This window comes from Morus notabilis, unplaced genomic scaffold, assembly GCF_000414095.1.
Source record: "Morus notabilis unplaced genomic scaffold, ASM41409v2 Scaffold269, whole genome shotgun sequence".
Taxonomy (NCBI): domain Eukaryota; kingdom Viridiplantae; phylum Streptophyta; class Magnoliopsida; order Rosales; family Moraceae; genus Morus; species Morus notabilis.
The window spans coordinates 226400-232076 of record NW_010363284.1 but is presented as its reverse complement, the minus strand read 5'-3'; positions in this window follow the sequence as shown (position 1 = coordinate 232076).

The window sequence follows — 5677 nt, the reverse complement described above, 5'->3', positions numbered from 1 at the left end:
GAGCGGTTTTTCTGGATGTGGCAAAATTAGAAAAAGGTTCCACCATTTGTGCAAAGGGACTGACTGGATCACAAAAAGAGGCTGAATCTTTTGATATAACTTCTAGATGATAACTAGATTTAACTCGATAGATTCTATCTTTTGTGTAATGCCAAATAAGACAATCAGGAACTGGAACTTTCATTCAAAGGAATGGATGAATTCTATCTCTGTCAGTAGAAGAAAAAATATTTCCAAAGAAGAGAAGCTCTGCCACTTTGAGAATATTGTTTATGGAATTTCCAACAAAGGCTTAAATGAAGATGAACCTTGAAACAAAGTGAAAAAAAACAACAAATTCTCTTGTTTCGTACTAGAAAGAAAGGGGGGGGAAAAGGATTAACTGTTGGTAATATCTTATTTAGATAAGAAAAACAAATAGTTATTTATTTTAAAATATTAATTTGATTTAAAAAAAAATTTCATCGACGGTTAAAAAGTCAATACTTGTATATAAGGCGTCTAACTTTGCACGTAATGTCAGGATTTTTTTTTCCTCGTGTTACAAAACAGTTTTTCTGCTCAGGTTTTGATGTGGTGAACCGAAGAATTTCAAGCAATTAAAATATTATCATTTGAGAAATTTGGTGGCTGACTAAGGATAATATGAGTAAGTGCAAGAACTTAGGCATCGTTCATTTCACCAATTCAAGTTTTCAGTTTTAAATTTCTACAGTAAAAAACTCTCAGAAAATGTCAAATCTAACTTTTTCTGCTATAGTGAAAAGCTCTCTCGAATTGAAAATTCGAATCCGCAAAGTAAACGAGGCCTTAATTTACTTCCACTCCGATCCGTCTCATGATGAGAGGATAAGTTTTGGTGGGCCATAAGGAATTCTCAATCCCTAGATGTTTGTTTTCTGTATTCATTCCTAATTCTGAATCATGATTCATGATTCTTTACAGTGTTTTCTCTCATAAAAAATACACGTAAAACGAAAATGGTTCTGAATCATTATTCTGAATCCATGAATCAAACGTCTCCTGCTCTCCTTCCTCTTATCCTTCCCACAAAACAACGTCAATTTTCACTTTCCACACTCTAATCCCTCATATTTTTCATCCCTTGTATCAAAAAGACCCTATATCAACCAATATTAATAAATCTATAGCACTAAGGTCACGTGAAAATAAATAAATAAATTATGAGGACGAAAAACAAACCAATCTATAAATTGTTAGCGAGTATTCTGCAACACCATCTCCTAAATCTTCGGCAGCTGCATCTGAGGACTCAGCCCCAAGATTCTCTCCAACAACCAATACAGATCATCTCTAGGATTTAGTTTCTGATGGTTAATATACTTTCCTAAAATCCAGCACTTTAGTTATACGTGTACGTGTATATATACCATGCAATGTAATCAAACAAATATATAGAAAGTCATTATTCTAAAACCTTTATGGTATCAGAGTCCTACTCTAACGAGCTTTCTGATCCTTGTTTTTTTTTCTTCTCCTATTGTCTCGATGGCTTCCGAATCTTCTACAACCACGTCCTCCCCTCTCACTCCTACTGTTGCTGCCAATACTGCCTCTTCCTTGGTCACCATCAACATTGCTGCTTAATTACCCTTAAAACTCACGTCCCTAAACTATTTCTCCTAGAAAGCCCAGTTTCATGCGCTGTTTTTTGGATTGGATCTCCTTGGCTATCTTGATGGTTCTTCTCCATGTCCCTTGGCTATGCTTTCTCAAAATGGATTGACGGTTCCAAATCCAGATCATATCATCTGGCGCCGTCAAGATCAATTGATTCTCCATGCTATTTTTGCTTCTCTTAGTGAAGCTGTCATTCCTCTTGTCTCCTCTGCAAGTTCAAGCCAGGAAGCTTGGCATCGCTTGGATCGCCTCTATGCCAAACGCTCGACGTCTCATATTATCCATCTCAAAGACAAATTATCAATGACTACTCGTGGTTCCTCTTCAGTAACCAATTTTCTTGTATCCATTAAACAGATTGCAAATGAGCTTACTGCGCTTGGTGATCCTCCGAGTGATGCTGATTTGCTTGTCTACACCACTCGTGGTCTTGGGCCCGCCTACAAAGAACTGATTACGGCTATAAGGACTCGGGACTCTGTAGTACCCTTTGAAGAGCTCTTTGATAAAATAATTGATCATGAAACCTTCCTGCTGCATAATGAAAAACATTTTTCTGAATCCACCCCACCCACGGCTCATATTACCAAACACTCACCTTCTTTTCGCCAACCAAAACACTCGACTTTTCTCTCCAATCTTGGTATTCTTCCCACTCCCACATCTCCTGCCTCACAGTTCAAACCATCGACCTCCTCCACTGCTCGATCCTCTCAGGTTGTCTGCCAGTACTGTGATAAACGCGGGCATGATGCCAAGCGTTGCTTCAAGTTGTTTCCTCAACTTCGGCCCAATCGACCCTCGGCCAACTACACCACTGCCGCATCATCGACTCATGCACCTTGGATTGTCGACTATGGTGCTTCTCACCATGTTACTTCTCAGCTATCCACTCTTGCACTTCACCAGCCTTATGAGGGTCCAGATGACATCCACATTGGCGATGGTTCAGGTTTATCTATAACACATACTGGTTCCACTTCTATTTCCCCTGCGTTCACCTTATCTAATGTCATGTGTGTTCCTTCTATCAAACAAAACCTCATCTTGTTGCTAAATTTTGTTGTTCCAATCACACTTCTATTGAATTTTTTCCATCTCATTTTGTTGTTAAGGATTTACATACGGGGACTCCTCTACTCCACGGAAAGAATCGTCATGACCTCTATGAGTGGCCCATTTCAAAGGATGTCTCTCCAAGTCCAGCTGTGGCTCTCTCAACTGGTGTTACTTCGTCTGCATCACCAGTAATCTGGCATGGATGACTTGGCCACCCCTCCTCCAAAATAATAAAGTCACTTGTTACCTCTGGTCTTCCTCTTTCTTCTGCAATGCCCTCCCCGTTTACTTGTGAATCTTATCTTTGTAATAAAAGCCAACGTTTACCTTTTGGTGATTCAACATTAACTAGTAATGGACCACTTGATCTTGTTTACACTGATGTCTGGGGTCCTGCTCCGGTTCTATCTGTTGATGGCTTCTATTACTATGTTATTTTTGTTGATCATTTCACTAAGTACGTATGGTTCTATCCATTGCGTCTTAAATCTGATGTTTTTTCTGTTTTTCGTCAATACAAAGCTCTCGTTGAGAAATTTTTCAAGCATTCCATCGTTACTATCTATTCAGATGGAGGTGGTGAGTACACTGCCTTAAAAACTTTTTTGTCTACTGAAGGCATTCAACATCTAAAAACACCACCTCACACTCCTCAACACAACGGCACCTCTGAAATACGACATAAACACATTGTCAACACTGGTTAACGCTTCTCCACCACGCAAAAATGCCACAAAAATACTGGTCTTATGCTTTCCAAACGGTTGTTTACCTCATTGAGTCTGAATTCCCTTTTTCTGTCACTCCCTCCTTTGACACATCCATCTTTCCTTCATTCTCCACTTCTTGGCCCTCACCTGTCACGACAATAATTCTTGCTCGTACGTCCATGCCTCCCACAGTGCCTCCTTCAACAACATCAGTTGCCACTGCCTCTGCCTCTCGGCCACTCATAGACAACATGTTGCTTCCTTCAGAGAGTTCAGGTAATTCCTTTTCTCCATCCTTACAACCTTTGGCCCCTCCAACCCCTCACACCTCCCTTCCATTACCACCACATCCAATGCAAACTCGGTCTAAAAACCACATCTTCAAACCAAAACGTTTTTACCAAGCCTCCACCAAGCATCCTCTACCTGACTCTGTTGAACCAACCTGTGTCACACATGCCATTAAGCATGTTGAGTGGCGGCAAGCCATGTTCGATGAACTGACTGCTCTTTTGCGCAATGGAACTTAGGAGCTTGTTCCTCCCTCTCCATCTCAGAATATTGTTGGCTGCAAATGGGTATTTCGGATCAAAAGACACCCTGATGGCTCCATCTCCAAATACAAAGCCCGTCTTGTGGCTAAAGGCTTTCATCAACGTCCAGGACTGGATTTTCAGGACACCTTCAGCCCGGTTGTCAAGCCCACAACAATTAGGCTCATCCTCTCCATCGCGATCTCTCATGGCTGGCCTCTTCGTCAACTGGATGTAAACAATGTCTTCCTACATGGCACATTGTCCGAAGAGGTCTATATGCAACAACCCCCTGGCTTCATTGATCAGTCCAATCCAAATCTCGTCTGCAAGTTGCGAAATGCCATATATGGCCTCAAACAGGTTCCACGGGCCTGGTATAATGACTTGAAAACCTTCTTGCTCTCATTCGGATTTCTTAACTCCCACAGTGATGCTTCTCTCTTTATATATCACGAAGGACCTGTAACATGCTACTTCCTAGTATATGTTAACGAACTGATTGTTACTGGCAACTGCAGCAAGTTCCTGCATAGCTTCCTCTCTGCACTAGGTACACAGTTCTCTGTGAAAGACCTTGGGGATCTCCACTTCTTCCTCGGCATTGAAGTACTTCCGACCTCCTCTGGCCTCCTTCTCACTCAGCACAAGTACATTCGAGACCTACTTGAACGACATGACATGGCAGGCGCCAAAGAATGCACAACGCCTATGTCTTCTACTCAGCCTCTTCACCTCCATGATGGCTCTCCACCTACTGATGCCAGTGTTGGAAGTTCGGGTCGGCGGGCTGCCCGAAGCCCGAATTTTTTCAGGCTCGGGCGGGCAAGCCCATCTCCCGCCCGCCCAAGCTAGATTTTCGGGTTCGGGCTCGGGCAGCCCGAATTTGACACTAACTCTCTTGCCCGCCGCCATCTAACTGCCCTATACCGCCGTTCGCCAGAATTTTTTTGAATTTTCCGACCATGCCCGACCCGCCCAAATTGCCCGACCCGAAAATAAGCCCGAAAACCCAAATTTTGCCCGAAGCCCGAGTTGCCCGATTTACCCAAAACCGCCCGAAAATTTTAGTTGCTACAAATTGGGGCATTCCGAGAATCGAACTCAGGACCTCTCACACCCAAAGCAAGAATCATACCACTAGACCCAATGTCCCTATTTGTTATTTAAATTTTTAACTTTTTAATTAAGGTAAACACACAATGCCTTAATAGAAAGAGCAAATTCCTATTTTAGCAGTTTAATATTTCAGTTGTCACATTCTTGACCCTTTTTTATAATCAATCACATGATAAAATGATTCCTCAAAAAACAATATACACAAGGAAAGAAACACATTGCCATCACGTTTTTATTATTTTTTATTTTTAAAAAGTGTTGTTTCTATATAATGCCGATTTTTTTCTTATAGATACTCGTGTTTTTCTATTCTATATCACTCTTCTTTCTATCTTTATCTATTTTTCTGTTCACAATCTCTCCTCATCCTCTTAATTATCCTCTTTTTTCTTCAACTTTCTTCACTCTCTTTGTGACTCTATATCAAAGTAACTTTATATTTGCAAACCAAAGTAAATTGATAATTTATCAAAAGTCACTCAATGATTGGTTTGGTTTAATAACTTCATCGCTATTTGATGATCTCTATTTTAAAAGACCAGTCACTCAATGTTGATTGAAGCCTTGGTTTGCATTAAGGATTGGGATCGGGCCGATCAACATTTACAAGATACA